Source organism: Hetaerina americana, unplaced genomic scaffold (assembly GCF_022747635.1).
Source record: "Hetaerina americana unplaced genomic scaffold, ioHetAmer1.1.p SCAF_93, whole genome shotgun sequence".
Lineage (NCBI taxonomy): Eukaryota > Metazoa > Arthropoda > Insecta > Odonata > Calopterygidae > Hetaerina > Hetaerina americana.
In genome coordinates, this window is record NW_027287572.1 from 1,006,041 (window position 1) to 1,031,416 (window position 25,376).

Genomic DNA, 25,376 nt, shown 5'->3' on the forward strand with positions numbered 1-25,376 from the left:
TGTTTAAACAGGAGTATCGTGGATTGGAAACGGGTACTTGGAGAGTTGTTTCTTTCCCGGATGGGAGTTTTGAAATGTCGGGGTTTTCAAGGACAGGCACTGTGAAATGTGAATGGGGTGTCTGAAATGGCCAGCGAAGTCCGTGGCGCGCACGTGAATCGCACGGAGTGGGGAGTGGGCGCCGTGATGGAAGGGGCGATGTGTGGCCTCGAGTGATTTAGGACGGCCCTGGGGCACGCGCCATTACCTCCCATGTATTTCCCTCGACTACCCCTGCGGTGATTTAGTTTTGTTTTTTTTATGATTGTTTTTTTTCGATGGACGCTTGTTTTTGCTCTGTGCAAAATCAATAAAGATTCTAGGGACTGGTGTGCGATTTGGCAATGTCAGTGCGCATATATTTTTATAAAAAATTAATGATACAATATAGCGTCACTAGTTCCTAGTTAAAATCGATTGACAACAAGGAAAACAATTTCCAACTGAATTAAATAATTGGTGAACCGTAGAAAAAAGAAGAGTTGATTACGCTACTGGTCACAATGAGATGTCAGATCAGAATCAAACTAGTTGAGAGTCGTCCCCTAGAGCTTTATCCGTAATCAGTAAAAGATAATTACGCGCAAAAAAGTCGCGCCAAACACGCCCCTGGTCATCACTAATTTGATATTTCTCGATAAATATGTAACAAATTTCCTCTACGTCATCGCATGTCCATCCATGTCCTGCAATCCGCATTGTAGCATTTAAAATTATGCATAGCAAGCTCGGAAAGATGTTATTGAATATTAAATCAAGTTAAATGGGTTAATTTGCTAAGTGGACGAAAAATTATTCGAAGTGGCAAATGTTAAATTTTTTAAATAAATCAGTGTATTTGTATTACCTTTTGCCAATAATACCAATACACAATTGGGATTTTAGAGACATTCTTGGGACAGGCTGAAGAGCGAGTAGCTGTAAATATCCGCTGTCATTGACAACCGTCTGGATCTAGTAAATTAGCCGAGTGGACGCGTGCCATAATTGGGATCGAATGTGAAGTCTTCGACAGTTACTTCTACTCTTCGCGATAAACGCATACCCGTCAAATTTATATAAATACTTAAAATGTTTACTAGAATCCGATGTCAGGTTCGCTTTTCTACGTTTTTAGGAATTTGGGAATGTTAAATCACACTCCATACTTTTTTTATATTAATGCATATCCTAATCGATCGCCTTTAAGTCAATTCAAGATTGTGTCACTAATAATGTCTTTTTGAATTTAGCGCTATTAAAACATTTGACACCGGTTGCATTGAAAACTAGGAACTGTGTCACTGGACGTGCACCGGGGTGCTGACAAGTTTCGAAAGACGACAGCGACCTTTGACCACGGTTACAAAAAGCCGCATGTCTCCTCTGAGGACCCGCGCGTCTCCTGTAAGATGCGCGCGCGCCGCCCAACCCTCTCGAGGGCTGGCCGACACACGCGCACACGCACTCTCTCGGTCCCCGCCCCCCCCCCCCGGCCCTTTGGGCATCCACCATCGCCGCGAGAAACCCCCGAACACCCACCACCACGGCCCTCAACTTAAGGAGCCAATCTTCCGGCCCTCGCTTCACAGCTTCCAACGCACCACTCCCGCACCCACCCACACCCCATTTCAATTGATCCTCTCCCAAGGTCCTCCAAGAGCAACCGGATAGCCTAGCGACGTTTACCCGACAAAGACTCTGCTTCCCGTCTTCCGCCATCTCTCCACTGTTAACCAGAAGCGTCAGTGATGCACATATTTACGATATCCTTCTTTTAATATCATCATGAGGACGGCTCCATAGACTTTCGTCCTCTTCGTTTTGCGAGGATCGCCACCCCGAAATCATATTCCTCCTCAGCCTTTGGTACCTCCTCCGTCTTTTAGCTGTCTACGCAATGAATTACCTCCCGACAGCATTCCACCCGGGGCTTCCGACACCCTCCCACCCTTCAATATCGCCCACTTGCCTGCCTTCGACTTCAAATTCCGCCCTACACATTCCTCACTTCACCCAGCATATTTCAAAGTTCATCCACTTCCCCCCCTGCCCTCAAAACCCTCCGATCCACCCTCTCGCCAACAAAGCCAGGCCATCAGCATCCATACAACGTGGTTTTCCACAGCAAAGTCATCACTTTTACACAATTCACATATTTCATGGTCGATGGCTTCACTCAATTCGTGGTATTTTTCTGCACGTTAGCATATGTTGAGGGCGTGAACATCACGTAATAATTTCTTGAGTGTTTATCTAATTCTTTTTGGACCCCATTGTTGGCCCATTTTTGACTCGAAGACAAGTTCAATGAGTAGAGTGATTGTAAAAATCATGTCTCTGAAGACTGAAAAGGGTAAATAAAGGGCACAGCAAATACGAATGATTTTATGTTATTTCAGAAGAAGTTCGTTTTTTCGTACTAATCACCTCCTGTTATTTAAAGGTTGGAAGGAGCGAACGCTCCCCGCATGCACCATTCAGCATCATTCAATCGATTGGCCAGCAGGGTATCGTGTCAAGAAGGTGAATGTGCTAGACAGAGACGAAACAAAAGATGTCTCATGCATTTAGCGAAGAAGAAAAAATATATTTACAGTTGTGGACTACAGATAACAGAATGTAAAAAAATAAAAAAGACATAAATACGACAATTGACTGCCGGAAGGAGAGAATTTTCTTCCCTTGGTTAAAAAAATTCGGACTGATATTAGAATACACCTGCAATTGTAACTAGAGTTATTTAAAAAAAATAAATTTAACGGCAATTTAAGATTTTGCGGAAACTTTTCCTTAGATTGTACCTCTTCGCCTGATGAGGAAACATATGGGAAATGCGACTTCCATTTCTACCGCTGCAACAGAGGCAAACGCGAGCGAAAAATTCCCGAGGCGAATGAGTGTCGAAGGGAGCGTTTTCTAAATCGGAAAATAATTCAATTCGCAAAATATGCATTTTCGAATGATATGATTTTCCAAAATGGGGGAAAAATCCATGCACCGCAGAGTGATTTATTGGTAATTTTTCAAAGCAAGTTTTTCGCTAAAACATTTCCGATGAAGCAAGTTAAGTGAAAACCAACTTTAATGGCAACTTAAAGGAAAACTTCTGCTAAAACATTTCCGATGAAGCAAGTTAAGTGAAAACCAACTTTAATGGCAACTTAAAGGAAAACTTCTGTTGCCGTAATAAATTAGCACCATTCGTCCAAAAGGAAAACTATAAAATGCTGCGATGGTTTGTGAGAGAAGGAGTTCCAGGGCAGTGACCAACCATAACCTCCCAACCATAATACCCTTGTACCTGTAGAGGCTTGCGGGCGGCAATGTTACTTCCTCGCCAGTGACCAACTAAAGGCCTAAATCCAAAATGGAATCCTTCACAGGGTTAAAGGGACTCCATTAAGGATGCCAGGGTTTATGAGTAGATATACACTGTCCGTGATGAGGGTAAAGAAAGAAACTTGGCGCTTCCACAATAAAAATTGAATATTTCACGACCATGGTTTCGATGCTGTGCATCGTCATCAGGTTACAGGCATAAGAAATGTTCCAAATAACATAGCCGGTCGCAAAGGTGGGAGGAAGCCAGGGGGAGTAAGGGGGGAGAGGGGGTAAGTTGAGTGCAGGTGCAGCAACCTATTAGTAGGACAGGGTAGGATATGTATTGGATGGCTCATATTTGTGCAAGTTTTAGCTCATTAAATGAAGAACACAATGTACCCCTCCGCCGTTCTTAGAAATAGCGGCGGAAAATAACAAACACATTGCGTTCTACATTTAATTAGGGGGGTGTTTGTCTGCAATGGTTTGATCTTTATTGAGGGACGGTCGATGATCATCACTGCCTCGGTGGGGGTAGGGTTGGTGCAGAAAGATATTGGAGTCTTTTTAGAATGTTAAGAGGGGGAACGGGATAAGTATGTTTCATTGGCCACCTCAAACCTGTCAGACTGAAGGAATTGCCAAATTTCCAAGTCCTCCAAAGTATTCAACCAGCGTCCTTTCATATCCGTGAGGAGAATGTCTGCTGTGAAGTTACTGGTGTGATTTTTATCTAAGAGGTGCTTGGCGAATTGGGCTCTGTTGTCTTTCTTTGTGCAGCATGAATGGTGTTCTTTGATCCATATATCAAATTTCCTCCCTCTTTGTCCAATATATATGGCGAAGCAGTCCGTGCAATTGAGTTTATAACCACGCTTTGTTGCATTATGTCAATTTTGTCTTTAAGTGGACCTATTATAATTTTTAAAGTATGCGTGTTGTAAAAGCTGTGGTGATTTTGTTTTTGGAGAGTATTTGTTGTATCCTGAGTGAAATGTGGCCAAGAAACGGAATTCTTCGCCAACGTTGCTCGTCAAGTTTAGAGACGTGGTATATATAGATTTCTGTGATGTCCACCGAAAATGGCAGACAGTAAAGCCCTTCAGTCAAAAGAAAGAAACAGGAGGCAAATTATCACATAAATACAGAGGGACACACAATGGAGCGAAAAATGGATACGTGCATTTTGATAGCAAGCTGGTCCTCTTCAGCGCTCGAGCGAAAGAGAAAAACCACTGCCGGACAAGGTTGAAGTGAATCGGATTGAGGAAACCCTGGATAAGCATATGTATATAGGTGAAGGGAGAGAGGGGGGAAGGGTGACCGTTAGAATTAGGAAGGAGAGAGGGGGTGGGGGGAGAGAAAAAACAAGAGAAAGAGGGTAATGAGGGTGAAATTGAGTGGCGACTACATGAACATTACGGAATGTAGAATGATGTTGAAATTTGGTCAGGTAGAGAGACTGCTGGGTGCTGAATTGCTATCTATGTCCTGATGATGTTCGTGTTTATTTATTAGAACGCTTATCTGCGCAATAAATAAATGTTTGTTCGAGTGATTCTAAATTGTTTTGTGTGATTCTGTTAAGTGCTCTGCAATTCTCGGGTCTATTGTGTTTGCAGTGGGCGGTGGGTTCTTTGTATTGTGCTGAAATGTTTCTACGAGTCTGTCAAATGTAAAATCTATCGCATGAGCCACAGTTGATGTGGTAAATATCCGATTTCTCAGTTATAGCTACTTCATCTTTAGTTTTCCCTTAAAATTGTTTCAATTTGGGCTGCTAGAAAAACAGATCTTGGCGTTGATTTTCTTAAATATTTTGCCAAGGTCTCCAGTTAGCTGTGGATGGAAAGGCAATTATATGTACTGGGAAGACATTTCCTTTCTGTGAGTTCTGGAGTCAGTTTTGAGTTACTTGTTTTTAGGTTTCTAGACAATGTTGTCTATCAATGTGCTTTCGGACCTGTTTTTCGTAGAAACAGCCTTGATTTGGCCATGTTCTTGGTTGTAAAGTTTGTCGTTCAAGGGTTTGTTATTATTAAGGCCCCACATTTTTTAGGTGGATCAGACCACAAAGATAAGATAAGGGAGATGGACTCTAGCGGGGATAGAGTCAAATACCAGTTCTTTCCCCGGACAATCACGAATAATAATAGCAAGAAATCAAAGTCAATATAGATTTAGCGAAGACATTCGATTTACAAACTAGGACAACATTATGCACTGCGTAAAAATAATGTGTATTCGTATGTGTATGTATTGGCTGATGGTATTAATGCTTACATGCGTGTTATTTAAAAAGGTTTTTACATGAATATATACTGCTCTCTGGCTGTAGATAGGCATGAATTTGTTTGGTTTTGCGTGTTGCTTAATTCTCTTTTACGAGTGGTGACCTAACATCCCCGCCACATACCATTAACGACTTGTGTAGCATTATTATTGAGTAATTTAACAATTAGGGTAGATTTTGGATGGGCACAACTAATAAATAAACATTTTCTGAGTGCTAACAAAACTCCAGCAACCTACTCTACATCAGGTCCCTCTTCACCTCTGCGTACTTCCTTCCTCCATTCATCCCGTCCAACATCCCTATCCCCTATTCCTGCCCTTTCCTCGTCTGCCATTAACATTCTCCCCTCTATCGCAGTTTTCAAGATCCCATTGCCGGTCAATACCCCCTTCATCCACTTTTCCTACCTCCATAGGATTTCTCCCAACAAACCCCTCTCCTAGCCCACTATACCCAGCTCTTCCTCATTTGTTTTCATTTCCGTCCATTTAACCTTCTCCATTTTACTCCACAATTACATCCTTTGACCCTCATCCCTCATCATGCTTCAACCACGTTTCCGAGCCTTTTCCCAACATCGCTATGATTAATTCCCTTCTTGAGAAAGGTTCTTTGCCTAACGGAATCCTTTTTCTAAAGCCCCCACTACTTTGACCATAGCAGTCCAAAACACCTCCGATTATGGTTAACTGTTCCATCAGTTCTAGTTCATCACCTCGCATCTTCTATCTGACTTGCAACAATTTAAATATTTAGCTCTATTCTTTCTCATTTGAACTGATTCATATCCATTAAATATCACGCCGACTTTCTAATGCGCTCAGCAATGTCTCCGTAAAAGTGAATTGGTTCTTGTTAATTCTGTATGTGGTTTTATTTTGCTTTGCTGGTGGTGTCCTAGCATCCCCCGCCACACGCCCTTGCGGCGGTTTGCGGGGTATCGCGTAGAAGTAGAGATCAACGATTGTAACGCCAGGCTGACTGACAAAATAAAGCACGATCATCCGCAAACCTAATTGACATTATTAATTCAAAAATCCCCCGCCGACTTCCATTCCTCCCTCCAGCTCCTCACATGCCTCTCCCGCCATTTCCTCCATCAAAACGTTGGAAAGCACGGGCGATGACGGACGGGGGTCCTGCCGCCTCAATCCCACGGGCCGGATGCAGCGCACACACCAGGGGGAAAGCGATGCCGAAGTATAAGGCAGATAGATAACGTTAGCTAAGCACGGAAGATGGAATGGCTGAGATGTAGTACAAAGGTCGAGAAACTGAGTAATGATGCATGGTAATGGAGCGGCTGCCTATCCCGCAAGGAACACGAAGTCCATGATCCAGGGGCGTGGTAGTTCTCAGGGCCGGTACGCATCGGTTCGACGGAGAGAGTGAGACGAAGCACATCCGCATTCTCTCTCTCAGCAGGGCGGGGGAGTTTGAACGTCCATGGTTGAGGGGGGGGCTGGTGTCCGAGGCATGTGCGGTGAGGTGGTGAAAAGAGGATTAAGAGTGGGGGGAAGGCACTCTTTGGGGGAAGCGAGAAGCCCCCGACGGACGAAGCGCCCGCGCAGACACAGACGTTTGGAAATCATCGGGCAGCTGCAAGCCAAGCGTCAAGAGGGAACGTTTTGGCAAAAAGAAGACGAGGATGGTTCCTGAGGAGAAGGGGGGGAGCATGCATGCGGCGAGGGAAGTGTAGAAAGGGCTTTCGTCAGGGGTCGAACATTCGGGACTCGAGGAAAGAGTCGCACCAGGAAAGGATTAAGGCTTCGCATGCGTCGAGCTAACATTCATGATTGAACGGTGATTACCCATTTATTTATTTAGTACCCTGCGAGCCTCAATCAGGGTATGTGAAAGGGAGTGATGACACCCTTAACTAACCTTCACCCAAAACACCCTTCTCTCCTAGCTCGGTCGATCGAAATCACTTCTCACGATAGTGCGAAAAATCACACCTTAAATCTTTAACGTTCTATGCCTAATATTTCGAATTTCATTGACATGGCCTCTCTTCCTGTAGTATGAATAGCATCAAAACGCTGTTTCCGCCATTTCTTGTAAATTCCCCCTTGTCTTACCCCTCCCTTCCCCTTTCATCCCCTCTCCACACCCCTTGTTTCCTACCACGTCCTCTCCCTCCCTTCCGGAATGTATATAAGCCTGCACACAACTCCAGTCTGTTACCTGATGATGATGTAATACGTCGAAACCCGGTCGTAAAGTAAAAAAAAGTTACCAAGTGAAAAAGTGCTTCGATCAGTTTCATTCAAACATAAGTTTATCATAATAACGTTTTACAAATCAGTAACGATCTCTCCTCGGTGAAACTCATACGGGGAATATACATTATTATTCATATAGTGGGTGGGTATATATATATAAATATATATATATATATGTGTGTGTGTGTGTGTATATATATATAAATATATATATATGTGTGTGTGTGTGTGTGTGTATATATATATATATATATATATATATATATATATATATATATGTGTGTGTGTGTGTGTGTGTGTGTGTGTGTGTGTATATATATATATATATATATATATATATATATATATATATATATGTGGACTTTAACTTCCCTCCCTCGGATCCACGGTCCGTGACGTCGTTGGTGCCCACATGGGCCACGATCTACAGCCTAGAGCGCTTCGTCTTTGACCGCCGCCTCGATTGACTTCGTCACCTGAGGGACTCCTCCGCCTGGTGGAGTGGTGGCCTGGCCACCAGGTTAAAGTCGCCACCTGGCTTGACCAGGGAGGTTAAAGTCGCCACCAATTATGTTGATGCCGTTAATATTTTTACGTGTAAAATGGTAAATTTGATCATCGAGGATATGAAGTGTTTTCAAATATGAGTCCGGGGGTCTGTAGAAAGAGTCTAAATTTAAGTTGGGTTGATTGTTTCGTAATAAGGTGCACCAAACACTTTCTATGTTATTATTTTCAAATAACACTTGCCTGCTTCCAAAATGACTTTTCACTGCCGCGAAAATCCCTCCTCCGGGTCTTGTATCTCTATCGTGTCGGTAAGCTTTGAAATCTATTGGGAAAATTTCTTGGTCGTTTATGTCATTACACAGCCAACTCTCTGTGCCTAATACTATATCAGCGGAATGAGTTTGGATTATGTGTTCTAGATCCGCTAATTTGTTCATGAGGCTTCTGCAATTTATAACAAGTATAGTTAAATTATTTACATGTTGAATAACGTCCTTATTTGTGACTGACTGTAATTTAGGACGCCTTTGTGGGGAAGTGCGTGTCAAATGTCTTTCTAAATCAATCAGCCTGTGTTTTCGGTGACTTTTATGTGTTCATTAATCATATTATACGCGCAATCCCCAGTTGTTACCGACCCACTAAGTGACCTGCCCTCTATCCTAAAAAGGCCTACGGTGGTCGTGTGTTCTATCCGCTACCTTACTCGCCGCTTCCACCGTGTTCCACCTGTTTCCTGTTTCCACCCCAGATCGGTTAAGGGGAGTCCTCTTTCCTACAAAAGTCCTACAGCTCCTGGTGGAGTGGTGACTAGGCGGTCACCCCTTGATCGACGCCTGCGCGGCACGCTCTTTCCCTCACTGGGACCATTATACGGCGGACATTGCAACTGCCTAATATAACGATTCCCTCCCTTCCCGGACGCTCTCGCACCATCCTCTCCAACATGACGACACGGGCCCTTAAAGCCGCGCATTCGCCAGCGCCTTCAAGCATGGCAACAAGGGACCTAGATGAAGCCATCGTAATTCAACCACCGAGTTCCCAACAAAAGCATGTATACATATGCTAAAATTTCTAAGAGGGGTTAGCTAAATTTAGCTTACTCAATCAGTTACTCTTTGGAATGGGACATGAAGCCTACGCGGAAAAAACGATGCTTGAGTTAGGTCTGGTTTTCAGAGGACAAAAAAAAGATAGTAAAGAAAATATGCACTCACCGATAACCAATCAGAGTCGAAGGAAAAAAACCACCAAAACCCACTAAGAGTACATTGGATTCTGGTCGCACTCCATCAAAGACTACATCCGTGTAACAATCCGCGTGGGAAGAAATTCTGTTCATCTACATCTAGTTAATACCCCGCAAACCGCCGCAAGGGCGTGTGACGGGGGGTGTTAGGTCACCAACCGTAAAAAGGAACAATACCACATGCAAAACAACAACGAGGAAAATTACACACCCAGCAGTGCAAACACTCGTGCAAAAATCCCTTCATCCAACACTCATGCAAACACATATACCGCAAAAAAACAAAAACATCACCCCAGGATGCAGCACGAAAGCCATCCTATCACATGCAAGCCAGGACACAACAAGCAAGAATGTGAAACATCACTACCACATGAACATGCACCACAAAACACTCTACCCCCCGCGGAGACTATAAAAGGCAGGGAATGCGACCCAACGTTGCAGGTAGCAGGAATTTGCCCCCACCGAGAGAGACGAGGGATTGAAAGGGAGACTTAAAAACAGATGAACAGAACGCGAATGAGGTAATTCCGAAAGAATGGGTTATTATAACAAAACACACAAGGTTAGTGGAAGAGCATGCATTTAAATGGAACTAATTATGTTTTAGACGCTGAGGGTGGCAAGTGGAATTTTTGCTATCTATAATCCTGCAGTTGTTATCCCGTATTGTCCGTGGGAAGGAGTCCTTTAGTCGGCTAGTTCTGGCATCTATTTCCCGAATTTTACATGCATGATCCAAGCGACCAATGTATGTAGGAGTACAAATAATTTGCGAGACCTCGGTGCTGAAACATGCGGATCTAAATTTATTTAATAATTTCAATCTTGCATTGAATCGTCTTTCAGCCAATGATTCCCACCCCAAATCCATGAGCATTTCGGTGACGCTTTGCGTTTTATCGTAGGAATTTATTACAAAACGGGCTGCCCGTCGTTGGGCCTTCTCAATTTCCCGAATGAGACCTTTTTCACTCGGATCCCACACGCTACATTCGTATTCTATATGAGGCCTTACAAGAGCATGGCAACAACGTTCCTTGACCTTCGAGTCACTTTTGCCGACAATGCGTCTAATGAATCCCAATTTTTTATATGCTTGACCGCAGACTTTACGTATGTGAGTCCCCCAAGTTAAGTCTTTTGTGAATGTAACACTTAGGTATTTTACCGTATCAACTACTGCTAGGTCACCTCCAGCTAATTTGTAAGCAAATCCCGTTGATCTTTTAAAGAAATTTACCACCGAACATTATTACTTAGTGTCAATCCCCTATTAGAACACCATTTAGTAATGCAATCTAAATCCTGCGCTAAAATAAAACGATCCTCATCCCCAGATATCTCCCGATAGATCACCGTGTCATCCGCGAACATCCTAATTTTACTTATCACTTCGCGGTTCAAATCGTTAACAAAAATCAAGAAAAGCAACGGCCCGATTACACTTCCCTGAGGTACCCCCGACGTGACTCGAACGCTGTCGGAACTAGCGCCATCAAGGACTACCCTCTGTTCCCGCTCTGAAAGAAAATCTTTAACCCAATTTACGGCACCCTTGTTTATACCCGCGATCATTAATTTATGAATGAGTTTACCATGGGGGACCTTATCAAATGCCTTTTGAAAATCTAAGAAGATCGCATCCACTTGCCTACCTCACTCACCAGATAAAAGTAAATCATGTGTAAATAATCCTAATTGGGTTTAGCAGGAGTGGGTTTTCCTGAATTTGTGTTGATTGTCAATTAAAAAGTTAATATTCATAAATGGCGACACTTCAGAGCTATACTAGAAGGTTAAAACACTATCGGGAAGTAAATAGGAAAGATCTCTTTTAATAATTAGAGAGGATTCGGGTAAGATGAAACGGAAGAGATCCAAGAGAGAAGAGGGAAGGAAGGAGTATATGAAAGAACTCCATGGTAAAGAACTTAGGCCAGTAACCTTAGGCATGGAAAGTAATTAACGTAGATGAAGATAGCTTAGCTCCAGGCATCCTAGATTATGAGATAGGGGCATTAAGGGAGACGAAACCAAATAAGGCCGAGGGGGTAAAAAACATTCCAGCTGAACTACTGAAATGTTTAGAGAAATTTGGGAGAAATATTCGTAGTATTGTGTGTTTAGTAGTTCAGCTGGAATGTTTTTTACCCCCTCGGCCTTATTTGGTTTCGTCTCCCTTAATGCCCCTATATATATATATATATATATATATATATATATATATATATATATATATATATATATATATATATATATATATACATATATTATATATACATATTATATATATATATATACACGAGGGTCATCCGGAAAGTAGTACCCGTTCGTGAAATAAAAAGACAAAAGTAAATATTAACAAACATAAAAAATTTTATTTGAAAGAGGATACTTTAAACTACTTCTCAACATAATCTCCAAGCAAATTAAGGCATTTGTCATAACGTGTGACAAGTTTCTGTATTCCTGCTGCATAGTCCTTCGCCGCCAGCTCATTGAGATACGCGAGGGACCCATCTTGCACAAATTTTTGCATAATGCAGATGGTGTTTAACAATTTCATGAACAATTGTTCGAGAAACATTGGGAAAATGCTCACAGATGTCATCAATTGTGACGCGCCGATCGTTCCTCACGAATTCGTCAACTGAGCTCACCAGTTGGTCTGTAATGACAGACGGTCTCTCCGAACGCTCATCGTCGTGTGTGTTCCCCCTCCCCATGTTGAAGTTGCGACACCACCGCCGAACAGACGACTCGTCCATTACATTGTCTCCATACACCTCCTTTAATTGGCGATGAATATCACATGGGCGAACGTTTCTTGCATTGAGGAATTTAATCACTGCCCTCACTTCACAACTGGCGGCGTTCTCAATTTTTTTAAACATTGTAAACAATCACAGAAACAACACAGGCAATGCTAGCGTCACGCAACTTGGCTCAGAGAAGGCAGACAAGCCACTGAAGCTATCTGACCTCGTCCAGCGGCTACTCGCGTCGTCAGCACTTTATGCGGCACGAACGGGTACTACTTTCCGGATGACCCTCGTATATACATATGTATATATATATATATATATATTTATTTATTTATTTATTTATATTTATATATATATATATATATATAATTATATATACATACATATATATATATAATTATATATATATATTACTATTATTATTAGGTAATCTAACGGTTAAGGTAGGTTTTTGGATGGACATAAGCACTAATTACAATAATTTGTGACCCCTAGCAAAACACAACATCCTACTCTACATCAAGTCCCATTTCAACACTGAGTATTTTCTTCCTCCATTCATCCCGTCCATCATCCCTATTCTGTACCTTCCCTTTCCTCGTTTGCCTAACATTCTCCCCTCAATTACAGTCTTCAACATCCCACTGAGGTCTATTCCCCCTTCATCCACTTTTCCTGCCTCCATAGGATATCTCCCAACAGACCCCTATCTTCGCCCACCATACCAAGTACTTACTCATTTGTTCTCTTCTCAGTCCATTTCACCTTCTCCATCCTTCTCCACAACCACATTTAAAAAGCCTCCAGTCAACGTCTATCCTCTTGCTTCAATGGCCACGTTTCCGCGCCGTACATAGCTGCGCTCCATATCAAAGTTTTAACGAGTCTTTCCTTAAAATCCTTACTCAACGTCCCTCTCATCAACTCCCTACTCCTTGTGAAAGCCTCTTTTCCTAGCGAAATTTTTCTCCTTACGTCCCTACTACTTTAACCGTGTTGGTCCAAAAAACTGCCGAGATACGTAAACTGTTCTACCTGCTCTAGTTTTTGCCCTCCTATTTTAATGTTAAGCTTGCCCTTTTTCTTTCTAGAAAATCGCATAACCTTTGTTTTATTAATATTGATTCTCATCCCATACCTGTCGCACTGAATTTCCAATTTACTCAGAAATGCTTGCAACCCCTTGGCTGACTGACAAACTAAAGCTTGGTCATCAGCAAATCTAACTGATTTTAAGAATTCCCCGCCCACTTTCATTCCTACCTCCAGTTCTTCCAATACCTCTTTGATCATTTCCTCTGCATACAGGTTGAACAGCAACGGTGATAATGGGCAACCCTGCCTTACACCTCTTCCTTACACTGCCCAACCGGACTCCCCGTTCCCAACTCGCACCTGAGCAGTCTGAGACATGTACAGGTTGCGGATTAGCCTCCTTTCCCTCCAATCTATTCCTATTTTCTGCAATATACTCATTAGTTTTCCCAACTCACTATATCAAACGCTTTTTCGAAATCTACGAAACAGGCGAATACCTCCTGGTTGTGTTCTATATTCCTCTCGATTAATAATCTCATTACTGCAATGGCATCACGCGTACCTCTCCCCTTCCTAAACCCAAACTGATCATCCCCTAAGTAATCATTTGCCCTACTCTCTATCCTTTTGTTTATGATCCTAAGAACAACTTTAGCTGCGTGAGATATCAAACTTATCGTTCTATAGTCCTCACATGATGTAGCCTTTACCTTTTTCGGAATAGGAACTAAAACTGATCTCACAAAGTCTTCCGGCCAGATTCCTTCCTCATAAATACTACGGATCAGCCCATATAGCCTCTTCCTCCCGCATTTTCCTAAGCATTTTAAAAGTTCCGCAGGAATGTTTTCCAACCCCACGGCCCTATTTAGCTTCATCTCCCTTAATGCCCTTTCTATCTCATTTTCTAGTATGCCTGGGCCTAAGCTATCTTCCTCTACGCCATGCTCATTTTCTATGTCTAACTTTGTTGGTCTAAGCTCTTTACAGTTCTTCTATATATTCCTTCAATCTCTCTTGGATCTTTCCTGCATCAACTATTACCTTATCCCCCTTATCTCTAACTGCTATCGTTGACCTCCCTTTCTTACTTCCCGATAACCATTTAACTTTGCTGTAGAGCGCACCGATTTCACCCTTCCTCTGCAGACTTTCCATTTCCTCGCACTGCGTCTTCCACCATGCTTCTTTTGCTTTATTTGTTGCCCGCCACAATTTATTGTTCAATTATTTGTACTTCATTTTGCCTAACTCTGTTTTTACATTCTTCTATTTTCGCCGCTCATCCATCTTTGTAATCATCTCATCCGTGATCCAAGGTTTCCTAGTCCTTTTAGCGTTAACGGTATATATATATATATATATATATATATATATATATATATATATATATATATATATATATAATATTATATATATATATAAAATATATATACTACATATATACATATATATAAAGTATATATATACTACATAAATACATATATATATGTACTACATATATATATACTACTACTAAATGCTTCGTTTCCCAAAGGCTCTCTTCATGACAATTGCCTCCGATTAGAGAACATGAACCAAAATACGTACTTTCACGCACCAATATGTTATCGGCCTGACTCCTCCGCTATGATTCTCCCTAACCAATTACTTTCTGAGAGTTTAATAAAAATTCACCAGAGGATGTCTTGATCATGATCAAAACGTTAAGATCGCGACAGCATCCTGGGTACTGACCATACCGATTTCTACGACAGCTTACACGTTTATAGTCCACAGTAATCAAATTAATTAAATAACATGATAACAAGTGTACCTTCATAAAAAAAGCCCGTAATTGATTCGTTCCTGATTCGTTTGCGTGCATGCAGTGTTTATCCAAACCCCGATGACCAGAAGGTTAAGGGTCTCACCATTGGGATGTGAAGCAGTCCAGGGATGCCCTTGGACACATCCGGTGCAGCGCGGATTACGCGTAATTCATGCTATGAATAAATGGTAACAAATGTAACGTGACCCAAGGTGCGCAAAAGTGATTGACGATGGACCGCCCAAAGGCGGTGTCCGGGGAAAGGAGGCCTTCGGGGGGTTGACTGGGTCGGCGGGCTGCATCAATCGCGTCCGATATATTGTGGACCTTGTTCGGGTTAACTTCACGCGTTTGATTCCTCGTCCACAGAAAGTGCGGGTGTGTAAACCGACGGCGGCGGCAAGAGGGCACGGGGCCCTCCGGCACGGGGACCGCGCTCCACCTCGGTGTTTCAAGGAAGGGCACTAACGCCTCGAGAAGGAGCGGTGAGCGACGACCCTCCACCCTGACTCCGCTCCCATTCCGACACCGGCGGCGCCTCCGATTTGGGAAGCATCCTCCCCTGCCCTTACCCTCACAACCCCTAATTGAATCTCAATTGATTCCGATCACGTTCCGGGAGAGCGGGGCGGAGCTGATGTGGACGAATGAATTGATGCGAGGGCGCGGGTGTTGCCCGGGGCACGACCCCTCCTTCGCCTCCCTTCCCGCCCCAACCGACGTCTCTGGAAATCACTAAAATGGCCGAGCCCGAATCGGAAAGGCTACAATGATGGAGAAAAATGAAAATAAAAATACGGATTCAATTACAGCGGGCACCATGGATCCTCGTTAACGCGTATTTTCGCAAAACCCTAAAACCTTTGTGGCTCCTAGAATCTGCGACAACTGGTGTGGCCTACGAATTATTTTTCCTCCTTTCAAATTAGTCGTCTCCCCGTTGGAATTCGTTTCATTGGACCACTTCCCACTGTAATCCATTGTCTATTTGTCTGTATCCCTGTATTTGTCTTAAAATTGATCATGAAGTGACTTTATTCCTTGATGTTGGCGATGATGCTTTGGAGAAGCGAAACAAATAAACATTTCACAAAATAAAATGAAATAATCGCGAGCCACATAGGCATATCTAAGAATTTCCATTGAGACAATTGGCTTCCATTTCCATAGCATCCTCCTTATGTTACTATATTATTTATCAACAAATAGTCAAATATGGTATTTCTGTCCTTTGTTTTTAATTAACGGCACTGCTAAAATGATCAAAATTTTTCTTTCCTGTGAAATAAGCTATGTGGTCCGAATAAGACAAACAAATGTTTAACGAATCAATGTCAATTCAATCATTTGGCTGGAAAAAATGATTGGACGAATTAACAATGTTTTAGGCAGAATATATCCTGAGAAGAGCCACAGGCTGCCGATCCGAACGCCTCTAATTCACTTTGAAATTGGTATTCCTTCGGGATGACATTTTTAGCGTGTCTTAACATTTATTTACCTGATGACCGTGACTGCCTCCTTTCGCGGGGCTACCTGCCGGCCTACGTCACAAATGTTACAGTTTATCCCGAATTATCCACATTCAATTTTCCAAATCATCCACCTCAACCATATTATTCAATGTCCAGCCTCATGCCGCACCTGCCCGACCTGTTTGCCGCTTCCCAGCGTCGCCCCCGCTGCCAGACGCGCCCCCGCTCCGCATGACGCACCGCACCCTCCTTCGACGCTCGACTGCAGCGCCCCTCCCCTCCCCGCCCACGCCCTCCCCCCTCATTCCAATCCAAACACGAGAGTGAGGGCCCGTGGGCGCGCATACACATCTGCGCACTCCGGCTTTATTTAATCTTCTACGTCTCCACCGAATTCATTCAAGGTCCTCATTCACATGAGCAACCAACGAAGGAATTAGTGACCACCGCTAAGTTTTCCCTACATGGGTCCGAAACAAGAAACCCAGAAAAAAATAACTTATTTGAAAATTGGGGACTATAATGGCTTGAAATGTGAATTAACAGCGTCAATTGGTTAATTTTAAGGAAGACGGTAAACATCGAAATACTGAGGACACGCGGAATCACTTCCTTGGCATCACGCGCTTAACAGTCACGGGTCCAATTCAATTCATAAGATATGACGCCGGACACACCACACACACACCCTTGGAGGAGCTCGCCCTAGGGTACTAAATAAATAGATCGCACTTCACCCCCTCAACCCTTTTCATTCCCTCACCTTCCTTTCCTTTCTGTTTTGCAAATGCCGCGCGGAAGAAGAATGAAGCGTCGCGTGGAACTGAACAAGGTTGGTTTCATGGGCCTTCTTGCTTCGTCTGGAGAAATCCATTCTTTTTTTTTATCCTTCCGCTTATGCGACCCGAGAGACTTTGCTGCATGCCCGTTGCCTAAGAACGGCAGCGCCTCCATTGGACGAAGCAGTCGCGAGGACGCCGACGAGGAGATGAGCCGCAGCGGGTCGTGATTGGCTGCAGAGGCCATCGGAGGGATGAAAGGGGTGTAAATGTAATGAGATTCTCTAGCAAGAAGGCATTTTCATTCAACCTCCATCATTCGCGGGGGTCATTCTTTATCCTGCAATTCTTCCCCCGATAACATACACTCTTTGGTCACCGCCACTGCCCTTTTCCGTGACATGAGACCATGTGGACCAGCATGGGTCGTCGTCCGCGGCGCTTCCTCCGCTTCCCACTCGCTCCTTGCCCTCTCCCTCCACCCCTCAAAATATCATCGATCGACGCCCAGCAACTTGCCAATCATATTTGAAAACGTCTCTCCGACTTTCGCCCTCTCAATAGACCGCATTTCTGCCAATCGCTTTTCTCGCCTTTTCAATATTCTATTTCAACTCTCTTTTTGATGCTGCAAACTTCACTTCATTGCTGCGTCGGAGGATGCCACTTTATTGTTTCTCTTCCTTACCTATTTTTGTGTTCGTCCAATTGGATTTATGTCTATTGCGCTGGGTTTCGTATAAATAAGTAAATACACACATGCATTTACACACACACACACACATATATATATATATATATATATATATATATATATATATATATATATATATATATATATATATATATATATATATATATATATATGCAATATAACAAAAGGGGTGTGGGGGTGGTGGCCCAGAGGTAGCGTGACTTATAGAGCCGAGGGTCGCTTGTTCGATTTCCGTGACTGGCGACAATTTTTTAAACGTAGAAAAAATTTATTTGTGGCTTTTCGGAACGAGAAAAATGGGCTCCTACTTTAAAAGCTGCCCTGAACCAATGGTTAAAGGCAGCAGTTTCACCATTAGTCACTGATGGCGCCCGGCATCAGCTGCCACAGCTGCGGGCGAGAGTGAAGTGCACGGTATCGGCCGCAGTACTCCGATGTGGAAGACAACGGGAAACCACCACATTATTATTCTCCCTAGAATATGCAGCCTTGCCTTGCGTTAAAATATAGTAGAATGGAAACAATGGGTTGCAGTAAAGTAGGACTGAATTACTGATGTTGATACAATAAATATACATTTATAAACTAGAATAATATGAAACATCGTACGTCATATGGGAACGGTAACGTCCTTAGACGTTAAACTACCATTAGAAAGGTGATAAATACCATTAGCTACCCTTCCCAGCCATCATTTGACAAACCTTTCTCTCTCTTTAGCCTATCACTTTGAATGCCCAACACTGTACTTCACTGTACACACCTCCAGGCACCTCCGCCGTCCCAGACTTTCACTGGGATTGGTGTTTCTGCAGCTCTGAAGAAGTCACTCGGGCGAGGGGAGGCCTTTGACAAGCAAGCACTCTCATCTCCGTCCCCGTCTCGTGCCCTTCGCCCACTGACGCCCAAAACACTCCGTGCATCCCATCCAGAGGGACCTCCGGTAAAGCTTTCAACCGTGTGCCTTTCAATGACGCTGCAGTTCACTCGTCACAAAGAATTCATGAATGGAAATCAAATAGTTCCGAGAGCATGTTGGATGAACCATGAGGAACCTCTTTTGGACCAAAATGTACCGTGAAAGGAGGCATAGGGAAACAAACTGCATTTCCTAAAAATATGAATATGAGTTGGGATACACGACCGGCAGAACAGTAGATGTTCAAAAAAATTAAGGTAACTGAATACGATAATTTCTAATTGAATTTTTGGAATCTGGTTAAATAGCATACTCCTCAATGCTGAAACCCTACAACGGCAAAAATACATTAATATGCAAAAAGCACCTAAGCACCTTAATTGCATGCCATGACTTCGAAATATGCTGCAGGAAGTGTGAAATGATAGACAAGCTTCATAATGATAGTCAGCTATCTTTTCGTAAATAGACCTCAGCAATTATTAACCATGAGCATTTGCAAAACTTTGCGTGCAATTCAGCTATTATAAAATAATGTATATTATAAAAATCCAGGACCTGTATTTGAACGGCAACAGCCACCATCATCCTTCGCAACGGAGTGCCAAGTTGTCTTCCCTTATTCATCGGGCAAAAGGGATTTCCGACGAAGAAATCTTTCCGGGGGAAATAAGGCATCTGAAGAAGACTTTCCTGCAGAATGGCTACAAAGACCGTGAAATATCCGTGGCCCTTAAAAGGCCCTTGGAGAAACGTGTAAACCAAACACCCGACGACAAACCCACCATCAGGGCCCTTCTGCCATACGTCTCCACAATCTCCGTAAAAATATCCCCAATATTAAGGAGATTTGGCATCGAGACAATTCACAAACCATCAAATAAGTTAAGAGCACAGCTGGTTAAAGCAAAGGACTCCATTGGGCTGAAGACCCCAGGAGTGTACCAGATCCCCTGTGAGTGCGGTGAAGTCTACGTGGGTGAGACGAGCCGCACGATCGAAAAAAGGCTGAAAGAACATCAGAGGCATCTCAGACTGGGGCAACTGGAGAAATCAGCAGTGGCGGACCATTGCTTTACCAAGGACCATAAGATAAGGAGGAAAGGGAGCGAAATTATGTGCCGATCCAACGAACACTGGGACCGACTCACTAAGGAGGCCATCGAGATCCGCCTCCAAAAACATAATTTTAACAGGGACTCGGGCAACACCTGGAAACCAATCCTTAGAGTAATGGGGGAAACCAGAAACGACGGGCGGCCAATGGGAAGGCGCCCTGATACGGACCAATCAAATGGCACCTGATTGGGGGGAAAACCATATATATACGGGGAAAAAGAGGTCGTTCAAAACCCTCTGAATCGGAAATGTGAGAAACGCTCATTGAAAAACCGCAATCCCGAATCGCATTTGGCGCGAGTCCTCGAATGCGTGGGTCCGCCCCGCCACGCTGCCGGCCCGCCAGGTGGCTCCACCGTCGCGCGGGGCGAGGCGAGTCCCTCCCAATGGCCGCCCCTCACACAAAACCAGACACGCAGCGAAACGCGCGAATCGTGGTCTTGCCCCCCCCCAGCCCCTCGCCCCCCCGCCCCCTCTCAAATGCAGGAAGCACCCGGCGGCCCCAGCGCATCAACAGGTCGCGCGGAATTGATAGCCACGAAGGGGGAAATGAATATTTTTTACAGACGACGGTGTCCTCGTCGGGTTATAACCGCCGGCATATAAACAACGTAGGGGAATTTACCATTTCCCGGGTTTTCCCCAAAATCCACGCTTCACGATCTAACGCAGCGCCGATAAATCACCACCCTCTTCCTCCTGCCCGATTGCAAACATCCATCGGACTAAATGGAGATCAGGTGAAAATGAAGAGAGCGTCACGCCCCCACTACGCAGTGCGATAATTGAGGGTATGAATGGCTGCACTCGCTGCTCGAGGGATACTGCTTCACGCACCGGCAAGCGCACGCCCATTCCTCGCCAAGGGTCGTCTACATGGAAACAACCATCCAAGGATAACAGTAGCCAGATGCAATGAGATCTGAAGGGCAACCCAGCACGCGCGTCGTGCCAACTCTAACGGGACTTAAGAAGCCGTAAGTGATTCGGCCAAACCTAACACTCATCAATTCAGGAGCGACGGATTTCAAAATAAATTGCCGTTTGATGAAACCGAGGTAGAATTCACGTCTAACTAAGAATATTAAGACTGATAGAGATATTTTCAATGTACCTAGCTTCTATCATGCCAAACAGTCTACAAAATCATTAATGCAGAAAATATTGAACACATTTCAACATACCTTATTCATTTGCCACATGTGGATTAATTTTATCCTTTGACTTCCTTCATATTCATAATGATAGATATAGTTAGAATAAAAAATTTAGTAGAATATTTGTGGAATATGCAGGTAAAATTCTATTTATTTATTTCTTCTTGGGACATGGATTTAAATAAATTTTGATTAACCTATAAGTGCACGGAGAAAGAAATTAAGTTAGCAAGGGAGAAAGAGAAAATTTTGAAAGTACATGAAATAGGACGTGAAATATTTCTTAGAACTTAATTGGAATAAAGTAACACCTTTTAGAATAATTCTCAGAAAACTGGCGCAAGAATCGGAAAAGTATGTGACAGATGAACGAACAACTGATCTAAATACGCTCAATATTTGACAGCGCAGAATTTGTCGGTCTTAAATAAACATAGTTGAAATCAGAGGTCATAAATGAAGTGGGAGATGGGAACACATTAGATAAAATTCGAGGAGTCTGAAAAAATAGCAAAGCAAAGGATTCTTGTATTTTCTAATCTTAATCTCGCCTGTCGGTCGCCTACCCTAAACACTACTCAAGACAGAACTAGATCCTACATTACAATACGCTCTTTCTTAATTCCGCATATATTCCACCTCTCTCCATTCCGTCCAACATGCCCATCCATTCGATTCCTTACGAAGCTCCACTCTCCAATCAATTTCCCCTATTCGCATTTGATTCTCGTCATGGACCCGCCGACCAAGAGACGTGGGGCTAAAACCTCTACCCTTTTTACTGGCATTAGGCTTCGATTATGTGTCCTTATGTAATATCTTTAGTTTAAGTCGAGTGATCTCTGCTCGTCCAGTGTTTCTCGGCCCGGGCTAACCAATGGAAACGTTACACTTTCCGTTAGTTTGTAATCCTCACGAACCGGAAAGCACAACAATTCGCAGTTAGAAGGAAATGGGCAAATCATCGTTGCATTGAGTGAGCATCTCCGCCAGGCAAAGAACTGCAAAGACGCGTGACTCGATGGAAATATTTTTAAAGTTGACCAAGGTAGATGAAAACCTTTATACGGAGATCTTTACTACTCCAAAACTTGGCCGAGAATAGATTTGAAGTGAGGTGTGCGTTTGAAGAGGAATGGAAAAACAAAATCAAATAATAAAGAAGAACAAATCAGAAATTTAAGGGCGCGGTGGTGGTGGGCATGAGGTTGCAAGAAAACACTCAAAGATGGCACTGAATGCCGTGTCGAGTGGCTGTGGAATGATGGATGATAATGCGAGAAGAGGGGAGATTGGGGAGGAACGCGAAAGAGGGGAGAAGGTAGGGGAGGGTGGAATCGTTTTCGCTGGACGACCGGATGAGGCCGAAAGCAGTCGAGTGAAAAGGAAAAAGGGTTACTAGCGCAAGGGCGAGTGAGAGGGAATTTGGCGTCACTTAAGGCTGTGCTCACTCGGAAATCGTAGTGGGAAGATTGTCTTTTAGTCCATCCGTTTGGCCTGCATCCGATTTGCCTGTTATTGATGTATTCAACTGTAATGGCGTGTACCAACAGATTTTCGTTTGCTTTATGACAAGATCTGAGTATTGGCCATTCGGTTATAGCCGTCTCACGAGTTGAGAGAAACGCACTGCTTCCCCTAGCGCGGCTCGCCCTGTTTGTTGCCATACACTTGGGCGGCGCCAGGATCTTCTTCTGAGTGCTCTGGCAAATATCGCAAATGGTCACGGGCGGGCATTCATGCCTGAGGCATAAGTTGCCTTTGTCTGTAATTTCTTCCTTAGGAGGCATCTGCTAAAATGAATAACGTAATTCGGAATAAAATGTCATACATTTTAGATTATTATAAGAAACAGTGGAAAATGGTCTCAAAGCCATGAGAAACGTGTCGGACATAAGCATACGAAGGGCTTTTCTGTCACGATCCCCCGGCGACGGCTAAGGCACGCCCACACACGGTCGCCCTCCGGTCGCCTTCTACAGGCTCACCCTTCCCTCGAACACGGCATCAAAACAATCCCGGACGTCGGGTCCATCTGCCCGAGGAGTTTCCTCAGTGCACGACGCATCGTCCATCATCGATGGCCCATCAAATTCAAAAATTGGGATGAATGGGAAGGTGGCGAGGGGGGGCCGAGAGGGGTGGAGGGGATTGTGGACACTCCAGCAGGGGCAGGAGGGTGGAGCGGGAGAAGCTGAGGGGATGAAGGCTCCCGGGGACGAGTCGAATCGAGGGATCCCGCCACCAATGCACACCACCTCATCCCTTCCCCAGGACCACATTTTCAGACTTAGCCACGATCACTTAGCGACGACTCCCACGCAAAGTATTTGGATTGTCCGAGGCTCCCTCCTGTCTTGAGGGTACGAACGCGCCACGACCAACATTCGGATAGAGTGACTTGTCGCTGAATGTCATTCTGGCATCGGTCAGGGTTTGATAGAGTCACATCTTAGAGCAAACGAGTTAGATTGCCGCCAGCTTCCTTTTGTCTGCAGTCACGCCACGTTCACTTTTGGTGGAGTATCAATGAGTCACGATCTCACGTCGACGATTGAAAAGCAATGGAGTTTGACTACTGAACGCTGTTTCCGTCTGCCGTTACAATTCCACAATACAGTTGCTGCCCAAAAATGTGGCCCTGGTCAAGCTCACATAGCGCAGATAAAACAAACTCAATGAGAGCCCAAGTTAGACCGTTTTATCATGTGGCATAAAAAAGTAAAATAATTGTTACATGGATATAGGAAAAGTGGATTCAGAGCATGTTGACAAAAGATAGCAATTTGAAGAGTGCGATGCACGCGGATAGAGGGGAGGACGTTAGCAAATGGGAGAAGAGAATCGAAGTGGAGAGAAAGGAAAATAAATGAGGAAGTAAATGTGGGAGAGGAGAGGGGATTTTTGGGAGAAATCCTAAGGAGGTAGGAAAAATGGATGAAGGGCATAGTGATTGGGTTTGGGATATTGAAGAATGTGATAGAGGGATAGAGAATGATAGGCAAACGTGGAAAGGGCAGGAAGAGGAAATAGGAATGTTGGACGGGATGAAGGAAGTATAAGGTAGAGATGAAGAGGGGCTTGTCGTAGCGTGTGATTTCACTTTGTGTCCTTTTGGACCGGCCATAGAAATATAGCAGTGTGTTTATACTGTGTCATTCCAAATCCTACCTTAAACAGTGCTTATATTACTAAATATTAATAATAATAATGAATGCATCGACGTCATCTGGTAGAGGTACGCACGTAGTGAGTCTCACTGATCTTCCTTGAGAAAACACAACGACGGCGTCAACGGCTTTCCTTCCTGAGACGACGGCGTCAACGGCCTCGTCGCAATGCTCACAGGAGTATGTTTCACATTTATTCGGCTCACGAAACATCGTTCTTTCGCATTCCCTTTCACTTATTCTAGCGTGATGCTGATGATTACGAATGGCATTCCAAAGGACACTAGGCGCATTCAACTCTCCACCTATCGCAGTAGGCAGGGACAAGCAATCAAAACAATGCTACGGATTACCCGCTATGAACAAAGTAATTGGAGGGCAGCACTGTTCCCATGGCTTCTATAAGCCGCTCTTAGCCTCATTCCCACCGATAGCCCAAATAATACGCTTGCCGCGTCTTCCTCATCGGCTCTAATGACATTTTCGCGGCCGAAACATTCAACGAAACATTCGCCTTTTATTCCGAGAGTTTCAACGCCACACGATACCCAACAATTTGTTTGAGTTGAAGCGAATGGGGACGTGAACATTGCCGCGGAAATCATTATTAGCGGGTAGTTCATACGTAACCATTGCTTTTGCAAGTGAGCATCGCTAATAGAGACGTAAATGCTGCGATGGTAAATTTCTAGCTGTGCTGTAAACGCGCTGCGATGGTAAATTTCTAGCGTGAACTGACGCGTTGGTGTGCCAAATTCCTGTAAGCTCACACGTATTGGCATGAATAAAAATCACCAG